Source organism: Juglans microcarpa x Juglans regia, chromosome 6D (assembly GCF_004785595.1).
Source record: "Juglans microcarpa x Juglans regia isolate MS1-56 chromosome 6D, Jm3101_v1.0, whole genome shotgun sequence".
NCBI classification, from domain to species: Eukaryota; Viridiplantae; Streptophyta; class Magnoliopsida; order Fagales; family Juglandaceae; genus Juglans; species Juglans microcarpa x Juglans regia.
The window spans coordinates 21,209,845-21,226,578 of NC_054604.1; the positions used below are offsets into that span (position 1 = coordinate 21,209,845).

Genomic DNA, 16,734 nt, shown 5'->3' on the forward strand with positions numbered 1-16,734 from the left:
GTTCACAGTAAAGACGTGTTGGATTTGTCCTACGTGACATTGATCTAAACAAGCATTTTTTTATTTTTTTGATAGGGAGAGGGATTCAATACTTGGTTCTCTTAGTGAGAAACCAAGGACTTGTCAATTGTCCAAAAGATCTTGGTGATCTGAACAAGCATTTGAACTTGAAGTATAACTCTGAATCATTATTAGCTTTCGTACTTTCTGCACTGTTGAAAAGTTACAAATAATTTATTATTGTTTTTAATTCTCACAAAATGTACATGCCAATCTCATCTCAATGTATTAAATTAGAGTTTCTACTTGGGTAAAACCTCTTGGCTTCTACAAATGTGAATAGCCTCCTAAGTCTGAACAATTTGTTAGCAACTAAACCACCAGCTCTGGATGCTTTTTCTTGTGACTTCCTTGCTCTTGCAGGACCCTTCACCACAAGGTTGAGCCTCACAAAGGTGGGTGATCATCATCTGGAGTTTGGGGTGGAATCGGTTTCCAGCCAGGTTTCTCATCCCAGTACATGTCATAATATGTGTCCCGGGGTGTGATTATCCACACAACACCATAAACCAACATACCGCTTCACACGACTCCTGAATCTCTGTTCCCTTGTCTGTATAAGAATTATTGTTCTTTCAGTACATGATTATAAAAAAATGTAATTCTTTAACACTACTTTTGTCAAGAAAAAGATTACAAGACCAAAGAAAAAAAACTTGCCTTGTCACCGAAATCTAGGAATGCATCTTGCATTGAAGAGAACTGAATAACTTTGACATCCTTGAATGACGCGAATACTGACTTGAAATGTATAATACAAGTAAAATATAACATGTTACGTTCTATGGGGGATATCAATCAGCATCGCAGAAGACAAAACTGATAGTGTTTTAAGGACACAACTGCTGATCCAATAGAACTTACCTAAGAACCTACAACTTATTTTACGAAGGTATTCTAGAAAACTACAAAAATATCATGCACATATTCACTACATATACATATATTTATTAGGAAGTTTTACACAATAGGTCTTGAACCCAATTTTTTTTTTTATAGGTGGTCTTAAACCCAGATTTTTTTTTCTTTTTCTTTTTGATAAGTAATTGAACCCAGAACTTTACCGTCTGATACGGACACAATTGAAATTAGAGCTAGCGCTCAATCACTTCCATACAAATACATATATGAAATGTGAACGATTAATTCATCATCACACACTGTTTTCAAATCTAAATGATCTAGAAATTCAATTTAACATTGTTTCTCAGTTTAGTGACGACCAATTCACCCTAAATTAAACCCTCACTAAAAAAATAGAAATAGCAGACCGACACAGTCATGATGATAACTCCAGCCCAAGCTTCGAATGTTTATTGATTAGAGTTATGAGTTGGTTAAATCCAGAATACCATTTCTTCATTGCTGCGCTTTGGAAATCTGATTATGCCTGGTGGACCGGTAATCATTAAATGCATGACAATCTTGAGTTCCTTGACAAAGCTGAACATCCAGCCATGATTCTTTCACCTGTAACAAGCAGCAAAAGAGATCTGTACAAGGTGACATGTCAAGAAAAAGTGATGATGATTTGAGTGTTACAGATACCATGTACCTTTTCTGGGACTGATGGATTGTCAAGGAAAGAGTACTTCCTAATATCAATCCCGGGGCCAAATTCCTCCTCTGACAGTTCTTTCAACATGATATTTACCTGCAGGCAATGCATATTCCCCAGTATCAGAACACAGATGGGATATACAAAAAAGTTGACATTGACATTGATATCCCTTATTATTCCCATCAATGATTGAAACTATCTGCAGAAAATTTGCGAGTAAATAAGCAGACTTATTCTTTGCTTCAACCATAACGCGTTCCAACTTCTGATATTTCCTAGCCTCAAATGAGGATTAAAGAGAAAATAAAAGGCACCTAGATATCCATTGAGTTTTGAACTCACGAACTTACGCCGTCCCATTATTGTGGGAGGAGGAAGTGTACTTTGAGCTCGATCTCAAAGGCAGAGAATGCCATAACTCGCTGCAAGAATGTAAAACCTCAAATATGTTTTATTTACGTCTAATGAAATACTATTTATTGATTACTTTTATAAGGATCAATTCTGGTTGATTTTACAACAAAAGCTGCATCAAATAAAAAAATGCCAACAAAATCATCCAATAGAACACAACTGTAAAGATAAGCTACAACATAATGAAAATACCTCAAATACATGGTCCAGAGGGCAAAGAAAAGGTTGCCTAGTCATAGAACCTTCCAGAACTCCAGGGTGTGGAAACCACAGCCTATCCAACCTGGCACCATAGTGGAGGCATGACCTAAAAGTCATACAACACATGCACAACAAATAAATTAAAATATAAACTCCAATTACCAACAAATGCAATTTTGTATTTTTGTCAATCAGATATTTATGTGCAATAAACTCAACCGATAGACATATCTACTTACTTCCATTTTGCTTTTCAACCTGAAAGCATATTTAAACAAAGTACATCATTCTAACCAATGTGGGTAGGTCAATTTTGAGGACATGGGTTCACTCTCAAAACAATCTGTAAATCAAAGACATTCATCTTCTCAGCCATTACTGTTACAATCCAAAGAGCAGTCAATCTGGTAAATCCCCAACAACTCACACTTAAATGAGCTGGCTGACCACCTATGTTTCCGATTCCATACAGTTTTTGATTCACTTCCTCCACATTTAAGTAAACCAAATTCAGAAAACTCAATCTATAAAAAATAAAATAAAATAAAAATAAAAACACAGCTATTTGTGGTCAGCCACATGATTCTGTGCACCATACTCTTCTAATATCCGCACATTTGTGTGCACAAGTGCACATATGCGCTTTTGAGTGCATGTCATTATAGACACATGCATACAGCCTAGAAATATACAAAACTCTGGAACCCCCCTCTATCTTATTTTATCTCTTGGTTTTAAAAACCATAATTATTTAAAGGTAAAAGTATAATGATCTTCCTAAAATTTCCTTAATATTAGGGATGATATAACATTTGATATTAATCTTTTTTTCTTTTCAATAAAAGGTGGGGAAAATTGAACAAGTGCAATTTTTCATTCTTACGAAGTAAACTGATTTTTAAGTCTTTTTTTTCACAAGTAAAACAGATCTTTTAAAACATACCAAAAGGAAAGCAAGATACCTGAATTCTATGGAGGGAGAAATATACAATTACATATACCTAGTAAATATATATTTTTTATAAGATTTTATATCGAAATAGAACTGATGAGATTGTCTAAAAAGAGATTCAGAACTAGTAACTACCACCTCCTACACTCCCCTGGTAGGTTTATTCCATTCGTCAAAGGGCACCAGCTCATGTGCCACCACCTTCGCCTCTATTTGCATTCAGGTTCACCAACTAGTTGAGGCTCGCTGTCCATTGCTCTAAAAAAAGTACATATTCTTGCATCACTCAAGATCCTATTAGTCCATCGGTTTCTTGTCATTTCTTATCTTCTTCCTTTACTTCTTTTACCTCTCATCTTCACATGATCTCTATTCCTGAAATGGAAAGGGGACGTTTGGATGTAAAATGTTGGGAAGCTTTTTATGATAAGTGAAGAAATGAAGGAGAGATGAAAGTTTTATAGGTTTTTGTGTAAATATAGGTCCCGCTTTAAAAATATAAAAATAATTAATGAGTTTTTATAATATCTTAATGATATTTGTTATTTAAATAAATGTTTAATTGTATTAAATTAATATATTTTAATGAATAGATGAAATATATTGAGATAAGAAGCTTTACATGGTTTGAAAGAAGTTTTACACAGATGGAAAACTACCATATTGTAGATGATTTACTTCTGCATCCAAACATGGGCTAAAATGGATTCCCTTAATTATAATGCTACATGGGACCTTTATGATATTTTACCATTTTTAGGCAGTAATTTAGGCCTCGTTTGTTTTCAGAGATGAGATGAGTTGAGATTAAAGTTAAAAAGTTGAATAAAATGTTGTTACAATATATGTTTTAATATTATTTTTGTTTTGGGATTTGAAAAAATTGAATTGTTTATTTTATTTTGTGTGGGAATTTGGAAAAGTTGCAATGATGAGATGAGAGGTTTTCAAAGTTTTCAAGGTTTTGGGTTTTAGTCTTGAGCAAACCAGGCCTTAGTTTGCATGGAACAATAAGAAACAAGCAATAGTAGCTCAATCTAATGCGAAAGCTAAATATACGGCAACAAATGACAATAGTATCAAATAACAGAACATTTCCCTACCAAAGATGCCATCGCACCATTAGTTCAGATCTAATCTAATGGTTCTATGTCTGTCTAGAAGTGCACAGAAGTAACTAAAAGCTCACCTGAGTTATCAGACATGGCTCATTTAAAGAAGCCAAGATTATTCGCACATGTTAACTTATGGAAGTTTAGGCTCCTTGGCTCAGTGGTCACGTGGCTCATTTCAAAGAAGTCAAGAACGTTCACACAAGCTAAATATGGAAGTTCAGGCTTCTTTTAGTGTTCCTATTTGGATCTCAACTTATGCATAGAAAGCCATTTCAACATGCTTTGCATCAATTCACTATGCCATTCTAAAAGCATAAAGTGAGTGATACAACATAGAAGTGAAAAACTAAGATTTCTGATAGCATATACTAAATTGTAGAACTTCTACAAAATAAAGAAGTTTTGAGCAGAAGTAAGGTCTCCAGATTTCTTAATTGAAAGGGAAAATTTATCCCCAGAATGACCACCCTTTTGCAGTGTGACCTCCTTTTGCAGTGTGACCTCCAAATTACCACCATTGTCACTTCGAAACCATATTCAAAACATATATTTCAATATGCACCCTCATTAATATATAATCATTAAAATAGACGAAAATAAGTGAAGTGGCACAATATTAACAAACAGATCTTAAATGAAGGAGCATGTCACAATTTATGTTTTGAATTAGTGTCAAATGAGAACTCATTAAAGGAATTATACCTCTCCAAATATTGAATCTTGACTTTATCAAAGTTAAGAATTTCCATATCGGTAGATTTAACAGTGTGGCATTCACCATGCCTTCCTCTCTAATGTATTAGTTTTGCAAATGTGACAAGTCATAGAACAAATACACGAAAAATAAATACATAATGATACACTAAGGTACTGGTTATGAGGGAAACATTATGTCCAAAATGACTAATTCAACTAATCTATCAATGGGGTGAAAAATGCCACAAAGCATAGAAACATGTGTCTCAAAGGTTTCCTAGTTCTCACCAGTGTCCGATTCAACAACAATGCAATAGCAAGTGCCATCATTATCTGTTTTATCTGAAAGAATCATTCATAAGATAATTCAAGAGATGCAATATGGAATTATGAAAACAAATGGAGGGTTTTTGTGGGATTAGGTAAGTGCATATATACAAACTTGATAATTCATGAGTGAAAAGTGTGACTCAATATTATGTTCACCATCTAGCAACAAGCTCTTTGGAATAGATGGCCTAAACAACAAGAAACCTCCTGCATTAATTTCCACAAAAGAAGTTACGATGCAGTGATGATACGATTTTTCACAAGATGACAGATGCATACATCACATTAACTATATGTAGATGCTAGAGCATCTGTCCATTTATTCAGATGAGCTTTCAAGTCTTCAGTTTGGTTCAAACTTGATCACTATGAGGCAGATACATGTAATGGAAATGAGCTTTGTTTCCTTCGGATGACAAAAATAATGAAAATTGAAAAATGTCCTAAGAAAATTGCCTAGACACTTTTGCATCTGACGAGAAAATTTCAACAGCCATTTATAACAAACCATAAACAATCGCCACTTTTTGGACTAGCAGTCTCCTAGCAAAATCAGCCACAAGTAAACACAAAAGTGGGGCATCATATAAACACAGGGACAGCATAAGCATTCAAAAGCATGCTGGAAGCATGAACGCAATTAGAATAATTACCTATTATGGTCTAACAAAAAAGTACCAGAAGAAGCAATTGATGTAAAATAGTGAAGACTGAGCTTAGAAACCAGATTAACTCACAAAAGACATTGGCAAACTTCATAAAGCAAGGAAAGTTTTCATCAAATTTTTAATTCCAATACAGAGATGGTTAGCAGGATTCAAACCAATTATGAGATTTACAGAAGAATAATACCCCTGGTTAAGAGGTGTGCCTCGGGTAATTTAAGGGGGAGATTGTGACACCCCATACTGACTCATGAGTGTAAGTGATGTATGGGATCCTACATTACTTGGGAATGAAAAGTTCTTGCTTTCTATAATGACTCCATTGAGGCTCCAATTATACTATTAACTAGTCCTTTTGGAGTAAGGTCCAGATGCGGCTTGGGCCTCCATTGTGACGTTACAATAACGATGATTCTATGGATACTTACCTGAACAAAATACTTGTAACACCCAGCCCAAAGCTTACGCCCAAGATCATTTAAGCCCAACCCGCTTGTAAGAACGATGCCGTTTTGATCGACTTTTTTTTCTCCTTCCCTCGTTTTCCCCACACCCGCCCGACGGTTTCTTCTCCCTATACTTTCTGTTTTTCTTCTTCCTGTATTTCTCTCCTCCCTGGCACTTCTCTCCCACATTTTTATTTTTTATTTTTTATTTTTTCTGCTCACCACTTCATCCCCTTCTCACGCCACTTTGGTTATCCACTCCCAAAAATCTCTCTTCTTAGCAGTAACTTCACACTCCCACGTTTTTCTATTTTCTGTTTTTCTCTTCTTTGCACCCAACACGCAGACGTCTCTCTCTCCATTTCTCTTTGAGTTTCGCTAGGAAACCACCACTTCAAGCTGCGGGTCGGTCCCTCTCAAACCACACACAACCTTCTTCTAGGGGAACAGTGGCCCCAACAGAAACATACCCCAAGCTGCACATTTCCCACCCAAACTAGTAAGCCAACCACCGTGAGACCATGCCTCAAACCAAAACTAAGCCTTCGACCCACACCACCACCGTAGCCCAGCCCTGAACCACGTGTAGGAACAGCCATGCAAACCTCCACGTCTCCTGTTTCTCATACATCAAAACAGAGCAAGAAACTCCTCTTTGAGCTCTCAGTTTTCAGCCACTGTTTCTACCTGAAACAGCCACATGACACTGCCGATTAGCTCACAATTTTTTTTTCTCTCCCTCTTCTCCGTTGAGTTCCTAGGCTTACAAGCACCAAAACCCATTTTTCTTCTCATAATTTCCACTGCTGTCGACATCCCACTTGGCCGTTAGCCGCCAGTCACACCACAACCACGTCGGAGACCACGTGGCATAGACTTCTCCACCGAAGAACCAGCCAGCTCCGCCTGATTCTCCGTCACATCTGCCTCTCGATAATCTTTATCCTCGACATCAAGCCCCTCTTGGTTTCTCTTACGTTATTTTCTCTATCTCCCTCTCGGCATCAGACCCATATTTATATCTAATTTTAATTCCTGTACTGCAACCTGCAAATGCCTTTCCTTTAAAATCTTAGACATGCTGAAACATGCTTGGGACCACATTAGACATGATTACTTTCTTTCAGATCATAGTTGTTTTTCTTTGAAAATATCGTAGCTTCTGTAATCAGTAAAACATGACAAGACCAAACCTTTGAGCTAAATTACCTTAGGGCCCTTTCTTTTCCCTCCAGTCAATACTTCATTCTTTTCACGCTGAGATGACCTTAGCTTTTCCATAAAGCACGCATGGGTTATTACAATAAGAGTAGTGATAAATATACAACACTTTACACAACACTTTTTACAACACATTATAAAAATAAGGGTATTTTTGTAAAATAATGTTAGTTTTATAAGGTATTTTATAAAAATACCCCTCCTTTTAAACATTGTTGTATAAAGTGTTATATAAAGTGTTGTGTGTTTATCACTTTTCTTACATGCCATCCGACCTTCTCTACATAACTACGTGTAAATCTTGGCAGGGAGGGAATTGAGCTTAGGTTGGGCTTACCTTACGATGGGCCCACCTTATTATGGGCTTGTAGTATTCTATAGTTAGAACCTTGAATTTCTGTTAATTAGATGGGTTCTGTGCTTGTGTAGACTATTAACATATTAGTGAATATTTTCTGATTTAGGTGGTGATACTACTATAGTTCGGATTCGAAGCGTAGATAATACACTACGAAAGTCAGGTAAGCGAGGTTCTTATGCTAGACTTTACATAAAAAAAATGAACGGTTGATTTTATAAAAAAATATGCATGTTATGTTTTGAAAAGAAATGTGAAAACAACCTCAATTATGTGTTCTGCATTACTCATGAAAGCTGTATAAAAAGAGAGTATTTTCTAACATGACTGGTGTAGACATGAGCAAAATTTCAGCATACTGTTTCTGAACTTCGCAAAAGAGCGAATATGAAATCTGAGATTTTTTTTTTTTGATAGTTAATAAGAGATTTTATTCCAAGTAAATAGGCATAGCCTAAGTACACCGGATGTATACAAGTGAGTACACCTAAATACAAGCTAAAGCAAAAACGGTACTAAAATAAAACATGACAAATGTTCCCATCCCTTACAAGATTCTTCACCCAAAAACTTAAAGTGCTAAAGAAAAAATCCCTAAACTCCCCCCATAGAATGTTCGCAATCTTCAAAACACCTCCCATTTCTTTTAAGCCATAAGCACCAAAACAAACATGAGGGAATCATCCTCCACACGACTGCACTGCCTCTACAACCCACTGAACCTTAGCAGCAAGCCAAAAAATCCACCACATGCATAGGCATCACCTAAGAAATGCCTACCCTTGCTAAAATCTCATTCCACAAAATTGTCGCCACCTCACAGTGAAGAAAAATATGGTTAACAGATTCACCATACTTCTTACACATAAAACACCAATCAACCACAAAAAAACCTCTCTTCCTCAAATTATCCGTGGTTAATATTTTTCCAAGAGACACCAACCAACAGAAAAAAGCAACCTTACTAGGCACCTTTGCCCTCCAAATACATTTCCAGGGATAGTCTTTAACTCCCTGACTAATTAATGCCTTACAAAAAGATTTTACAGTAAATCTGGAGTTATTTGTTTGCAACCATAGCAGGCTGTCCTCTCTATTCTGATCAATTTTCAATATCATATAATCTTCCCAAAAATTCAGAAATCTCACCCACTTCCCAATCCTGCACATCTCTATTGAAATCCACATTCCACTGAAGCATGTTATTAGAAATCTTATAAGACTCAGCCACTGCAGCCCCTTTATCTCTAGCAATTTTAAATAAATTAGGATAAATGTACTTAAGAGCTGAATCCCCACACCAAGTATCATGCCAAAAGTAAATATTTGCCCCATCCCCCACTTTAAAATTTAAGTTTTTAGTAGAGTTCTATTGAAAAGCTTTAAATTTCTCACATCCAAACCTCCACATGAAACCGGTTGACAAACCTTATTCCAACTCACCAAATTAAACTTTCTTTCCTCCCCATAACCATCCCACAAGAAATTCCGAAAAATCTTCTCTATTTTTTTTTGCAACTCCCGCAGGTAAAGGAAAGAGCGAAAGTGGGGGAGATTAGACAAAGTACTCTTAATCAAAGTAACTCTTCCCCCTTTTGACAAATAGAGTTTTTTCCAACCAGCTAGCCGCCTCCCATTCTTCTCAATAACCCCATCCCATATAGAAAGTGATTTTTGAGGAGCACCCAAAGGTAATCCAAGATATTTCAAAGGTAAAGAAGCTACCTTACATCCCAAGATGTTAGGCAAATCAAAAATATTCCTGACCGTACCCACCAGAACAATTTCAGACTTATATAAGTTAATTCTAAGTCCTAAAACAGCTTCAAAGCATAGCAGTAAGGCTCTCAAAGCACAGAGATGATCTTGACTTGAATCACTAAGTATTAAAGTATCGTCTGCAAAAAGTAAATGTGAAACAGTAATACTGCCCCGTAAGTCATCTCCCACCATAAATCCTGACAAAAAATTCCTCTTTACAGCCGCGTCGATCATACGCATGCATAACTAATACAAAAAGATAAGGAGATAAAGGGTTTCCTTGCCTTAGTCCACGGGAGCTATTAAAAAAACCCACCGGAGTGCCATTCACCAATAAAGAAAATCTGGCCGTCAAAATACAATGTATTAAGAAACAATTATGTATGGAGACTTCGTTACCTTTGGAATGCTCCCTCATCATTGGAGAGCTAAAGCATACCTCACTTTGTTTCCAGGTGAGTTAATAATATTTAGAAACACATGGTGCCCACAGTCGCTGGAAGATATGCTTTCCAGGCTGGCATGTACTGAGTATATTTTCTTGCTATATATAAACTTGGAATGTGTGTGGGAGTGTGTATTCATCCATAAATTAATATATTCAAAACTCACTGACTAGAACAAGTTAAAAAAGTCCAAAAACAAGTTAATCAATTGTATATTTCATTTTTCCATAAATAATAACAACTATGCCCACACATCGCACAGGTCTACACCTAGTTTTCTTACACATGTTACCCATCGCTCTACAGAATTCCAAATGGAATTATAAGGCAAATCAAGAAGGGAGCATGCAACAAAGTGCTCTCTCATTTTGGTGTTTTAAATCACAATATAGTTCACTTATGTTGGTGTTACACACAAAAAACCATAGCATATGAAATATTCCTCGAACGGTCCTGGAATGATGGAATTAAGATGTCTAAATAGAACAGAAAAGTCCTTTCAATTTCCCAAATCCAACATGGATCAGCCCTTAAAATTAACTCATATGCCAAGCTTAACTTGAGAGGGTACGAAACCTCTTAAGTTTGGTACCCATTGGGGCAAGACCCAGGACAGTCACCAAGATTACTAATTGAACCACTGCAACCAATGGGGAAAGCAGAAAATTGGTGAGACATGCAACATTTGGAGAATTACCTGGAGAATCATAGTAATCTGGTGGATCATAGAAAACCATGGCTTCCCGCAGCCTGTGGCGCTTTCCTTCAGTACCTGCATACTGAAATGTGGTATGCACTGCATATGGCTCCACTCGAAGTTGCTGATACATGGCCTGTCATTATAGCATTAGTGCTTAGGACATGTTTGATAACATTTTATCCAACTACAATAATCGGGTCAACCAAGATTCTTAAAAGCATTGAAGGCAATGACTGCCAAAAGAAGTTTAGGAAAGAAAATGAAGGTATAGTCTTTATGTAGAGCAAGAAAGACTGTTTATTTTACCGAGAGCAATCCAAGATCCTACCTGTACAAAATAAGTATGTCCGCTACAAAATATACTTGCTGGCAAGATTCCCAGCTTAAGATGTCCATCAAAAGCATAAACAAGTCCACTGTCCTCATCCACAGATGGTCCTAATTGCCTGCGTACAATATTGTTAAACCCATTCTGATCCTTTATTTTTTCATTGGCTAAAAGCATATCTTTCCATTCCCTTGCCAATTTTTTTGCAGAATGTGTTGGCCTCCGGTGGAATATTCCAATATTGTAGGCTCCACTAACTGTTGAAGATGCAGAAATAATATTGTGAATGTGGTGGATATTAAAGCGTGGAGTTCAAAAAGGTTAAAGTTTATAAACACCCAAGCTGGAAACTTAAATGGAGTTTATTTGCACATGAGGAGCATATGAGATGAAAGAATGACTAGATTTAGAGTTGAATGGTAGTACGACTAAATAAGTGGACCTCTTTCCAAATGTCCAAAAAGATTTCATTTGTTGGAGGACACTTCCATATCTGGAGACTGGGTTTTAGAGTGTTTGGCATGCCAATCATCAGCAGAGAATTCCCACATATGACAAATGAAAACAACCATGTTTGCATCGAGGTAAATGAGATTATTATGAACCCTAAGGTAAAAACAAGAAAAACATACATCAACAGAACCTCAATTTAACACAAATTTCACCTTGTTGCCAAATGTCTAGCCTGTCATCGACAACTGTTGGTATAACTTGATCACTAGAAGTTAGGACATCTGCTCCAGGATAATGAGCAAGGTATGGAAGCGGATTCTGTTTCAAGAGCATAGCAGATCGTGTAAGAAAAATTTGACCAAGACTAATTTTCTGAAGGAAGTGACCATAAAGAGATTCCTTATAAAAAGTACATGCTGATCTTTTTTTCTTTGATAAGTAGTACATGCTGATCTTAAGGTGTGATTATTTAAATATAAATGACTGCACAAGAACACAAACAAGAGCACAAAGAAAGACATACAGAGAAGAATTTTGGGAGAAAAAAAGGGAAAATATCAGGATATCATACTTGAAAATAGAATAAAACATTGAAAACACAAAACTTGAAATCATAGCTCATCAGCCTCACCAGGGGACTGAACTTACTCCAATTGTTTCACGGTAAATTCTTGTCCATATGCTTAGCAGAAAAACAAAATAACTGCTTTTGCAATCAGAAGCAGAAGTTAAAGAACAGATTTTTTCTGTCCTATTGATCCAACAGAATGTACGCTTCCCACCGTGGAGTTAACATATAAGCTGAATTCCTTTTTTAGCAAAAAGGAGCATAAAATGATTATTCAACAAAAGAAATGCTGGAATTATGCAGATAAATCAAAGAGGTGCTTAAGCCAAAAGGAACAAACAAAAAAGAGATGCAGAAATAGTACCTTCAACCAGACCAAAAGGGAGGATGGAATTTATCAGAATAACTTTTTCTCTCCCCATCTTATGAAATGTTGGAGAGCCCCAACCAACATCTATTGTGCTCATATGGCTGCCCATATAAAAAACGGGAACACCTTTCCAATACAAAGCCTCCAACAATTTGGTATCCATAGCACCTAAAACAACAATGCCAAACACCTGTAAAGAGGTGTACACTTTTAACAAAAATAGAAGGACAATATTTACTCAAGATGTATGAGATATTAAATGAACTGAAACATGACAAAACGATACAAAGCTGAAAAGATGTAGCTTACCAACGAGAATATTAGAGAGCCCCAAATCTGTCAAGTGCTTAACCCAAGTCAGGATAAAATCCACGAATGCATAGTTACCAAAGGTCACTACGATGACATTATCTTTCACCCTTTTCTGAACCAGTTCTTTGGACAGCCGAAAAGTCTTCAAAGGTGGCATTTTTTCAGTCCGTGGGGGAATTGCCCAAATAGGTGGCACCCACATGGTTTGAGACCCTGGTGTAGACCCAAGTACTGTATCCACAGTTGCTGATCGAGAAAAATTAAGTTCTTGTTGTGTTGGAGCTGGAGGAAGATCATCAGCATTGAGAAAAGTAGAGGTTGAGCTTGATGAACCATGCCGAAAATATGCTAAAAAGTTTTTGAAAACAAAATCTAGCAAGCAAGTCTTAATTATTGTCCCTCTTGAAATTATAAAGGAAACTTTCTTCCGTCATTGGCCCCCATATTGTAACTCTTGAAACTATCAAGGAAATATTTCTCTAAGAAGTCCTCCATTATTTTAGCTCCATCCAAAACAGGTCCCAATTTAAGAAATTAATCCCCTATGATCTCAGCTTTTATTCAAATGCATTGGAAATGTATTGGCGGAAGAAAACGGAAAGGTCCCATCTTTGATTATTTTTGTTCCTCCTCGAAAGCTCGAGACATTAGTTTAAACAAACAATTCCAAAGCCACCCGAAAGAGCGCTGAAGCTCTGAAAGGAATAGATTAGCAAATGGTAATGTGGACCATTGAAAGGGTTTCACTCGATTATATCTCCAGTTGAATCTCTGAACCCATATCCGCTCGAGAAAATGGGATTCATATCCTCCCACAAATTCAATATCTGACTAGGAAATCCATATAAGCAGCTCTGAGATTCAAATGAGCGCGCGTAACACCAAATATATGTGATAGCCGAAAGCAAGAAGAAGTATACATACATTAACAGAAACGAATACACCAGAATAAAGTGAAAGAAGAGAATGAGAAATCCATAGGAACATACTGGAAAAAGAAACGGAAGGAGCTGAGAGCCAGGAGATTTTTGAGTTAGCTGCAGAGTTGGTGGAGTATATAGCGTAGAAGACATAAAACGACGAGAAGATTGCACCATCTATAACAGTGGCGTAGATCGCCATGAAGAGAGGCTTCGTATTCGCCACTTCCTGACACCCCATTCTTTCTAGTCCTGATCAATCAATCAGAAAACCCGCTTTTCAGACAGACCCATAACAAAGACAATAAAAGGAGAAGGTTTTCACACTCATAATGATCTTTAAATAGAGTTGGCAATGTTCTCGCCATTACCAACTATAAAATTTAATTAGAAGTTAAGATTTTGATTAAAAGAAATTTATTGGAGAGGCTAATTCGTATTAGATTGTTAAAATAATAATATAATATTAGATATTTTAATAATAATTATTTTTTTCTATTTTACAAACACATTCTATATATTAATTAATAATTTAATTTTTACTTAAAATTATTATTTTTTAACTATTTTTTTCCTCAACCTAATTATCTAATAGTAGTCATTGAGAATATTTTTAAAGTAAAATATTGTTTTGAAAACTAATAGTGGCTAATCAAATTTAGAAAACTGAATCAATTTATTATAGTTTAAAATAGAGTTTTAGAGTTTTGATTACTCCAATACAGATTACTTTTGACTACTTAGCCAAAATTTGGCTAGTCACTAGCATTTGGTTAGGTCAATGTCAATGCTCTTGATAAGTTTAGTTCCAAAGGTCAAGTTGTCAACCGCCTATTTAAACTAGCTTTTTTTTTTTTTTTAAGGAAGAACCGGTAGCCACCCTCATAGCAGTCCCGTCCCAAGTTTATTGATAAACCCTCACATTTGACGGAAGAAAATCGTGGTTACAAATCGTTCACATGAGAGTTTACATAAAATGAAGGAATAATACCAAAACCCAATAAAATTAACAGTACTTACAACGAAAAAGGGAACAAAAATAGTTACAACCATAAATAAGGAAGTCCCTAAAAATCCGTATGTAATAAGCCTCGAGGAATTCCCCTACCAAGGCCAGAACCTGTAAAATACTTACACCGATAATAAGCACATTCTTTAGCAAGATAATTCGCAACCATATTGGCTTCTCTGAAAATATGATAAATGGAGCAATTTAATTCAGAAATCAAAACTTTTTATATCATTCCAATAGTCCCACAAATACCATAAGTTGCATTTACCGGCCTCGATCCATCTCACAAAAACTTCAGAGTCTAACTCCACCATTATGTCTCGAATACCCAATTGTTGTGCCAAATTTAAACCATCAAGTAAAGCTCTCCCTTTAGCCACATTGTTGGAAACCTGCCATAGTGAGCTGCAAATCCCGCAATCACTCGACCACAATGATCTCTAATAACCCCTCCTCCACCCACAAAGCCAGGATTACCGAGCGAGCTTCCATCGACATTAAGTTTATAATTACCTCTACTCGGCTTCATCCAAGCCACAACTTTCATGTTTTTATTAACAACTTGAGCAATCAGACAATTTAAATCCTATAAAATTTTGATATCTTGCCGCTGCAATCTACCAAATTTACGATGCGGAGAAAAAATATCTAGTAACGTAAGCTTAATCCACCACACCACACCTTTCCAATCAGTTTTTTTTTCCTTCCATTCTGTCATCACACCGTGCTCTCCACAAGGCTCATGTGATAATGATAGGCAAAATTCCATAGCAACATCCTACTTGAGAAGATGCCGAGGCGTGAAGCCACCAAACATTCATAACAACATGCCATCTTCGGAGTTGAGGCAGCCGAACACCCAAAATACCTGCAAAATAATTCCAAACCGTAACAACCCAGTCACCACTACAAAGAATGTGGTCAATAGATTCTTGTTGTGGTAAAACACCACAACAATGACACTTTGATACCAGAGAAATGCCCAGCTTAACAAGGATATCATCCACAAGTAACACTTGATTTTTAGCACACCAACAAACAAATGACATTTTCTTGTGAACAGATTTATGTCAAAGCCATTTTCTCCACAAATAAACTGACCATTGAGCTCTAATGAGATGCCAAGAAGATTTAGTAGAGAAACTTCCATTCAGATTAGGCTGCCAAATACGCACATCAGTGCCACTTGTTATCTGAACTGGTGAAGCCATTATTTTCTCAATCATCTCTTTCGACACAAACGAACGTAATTTAGAAACATTCCAAACCTGAATTAGTTAGGATTCCAACCACCAATAAATCTTCATCTTTGCTAACATCTTCCGAATTCGCAATGACTCCGTCCCCTAGCTAGTGGTCAAACCAAAAATTGCATTCACCATTTCTAAGCAAGATTCTTGAATTGTTTATCACTATCGGCATCACTAACATAATGCCTTTCCAAAATCTTGAGCCTGTGGAATTAGAAAGAACCACTGGGTACCCCTCTCACTTACAACAACGTTATAATTGATTCGGGTTGTATCAAAATCTTCGAATTTTATTCTTCGAACATTTTTTTCTTCTCTAAGTAAGCATAATCTTACTAGGATTAGTAGCTATGGGCCCACTTCCGCTCTTTTCTCTAGGGCTGGGTTAAAACTCTGTAATTTCATCTCCGTCTGATGCTTAATCTAATTCTTGCTCTGCTAGAATTGGAAAAATTGGAGTTTGGAACCGAAGTTGAAGTTGGAGTTCGCCTACACTCTGAGGTTCCAAATACGACTATTTGTTTTTCTAAAAAAAGAAAATGAAGTGTAAATTGACTTTGTAAACATTTTACATCCTCTTTGCTACACATAACCA

At 36.4% G+C, this 16,734-nt stretch overlaps 1 pseudogene; it reads right to left on the bottom strand.

Moving 5' to 3' along the window:
* Positions 1-447: 447 nt before the first annotated feature.
* LOC121235455 lies at positions 448-15,381 on the bottom strand (annotated as a pseudogene).
* Between the last annotated feature and the right edge of the window lie 1,353 nt (positions 15,382-16,734).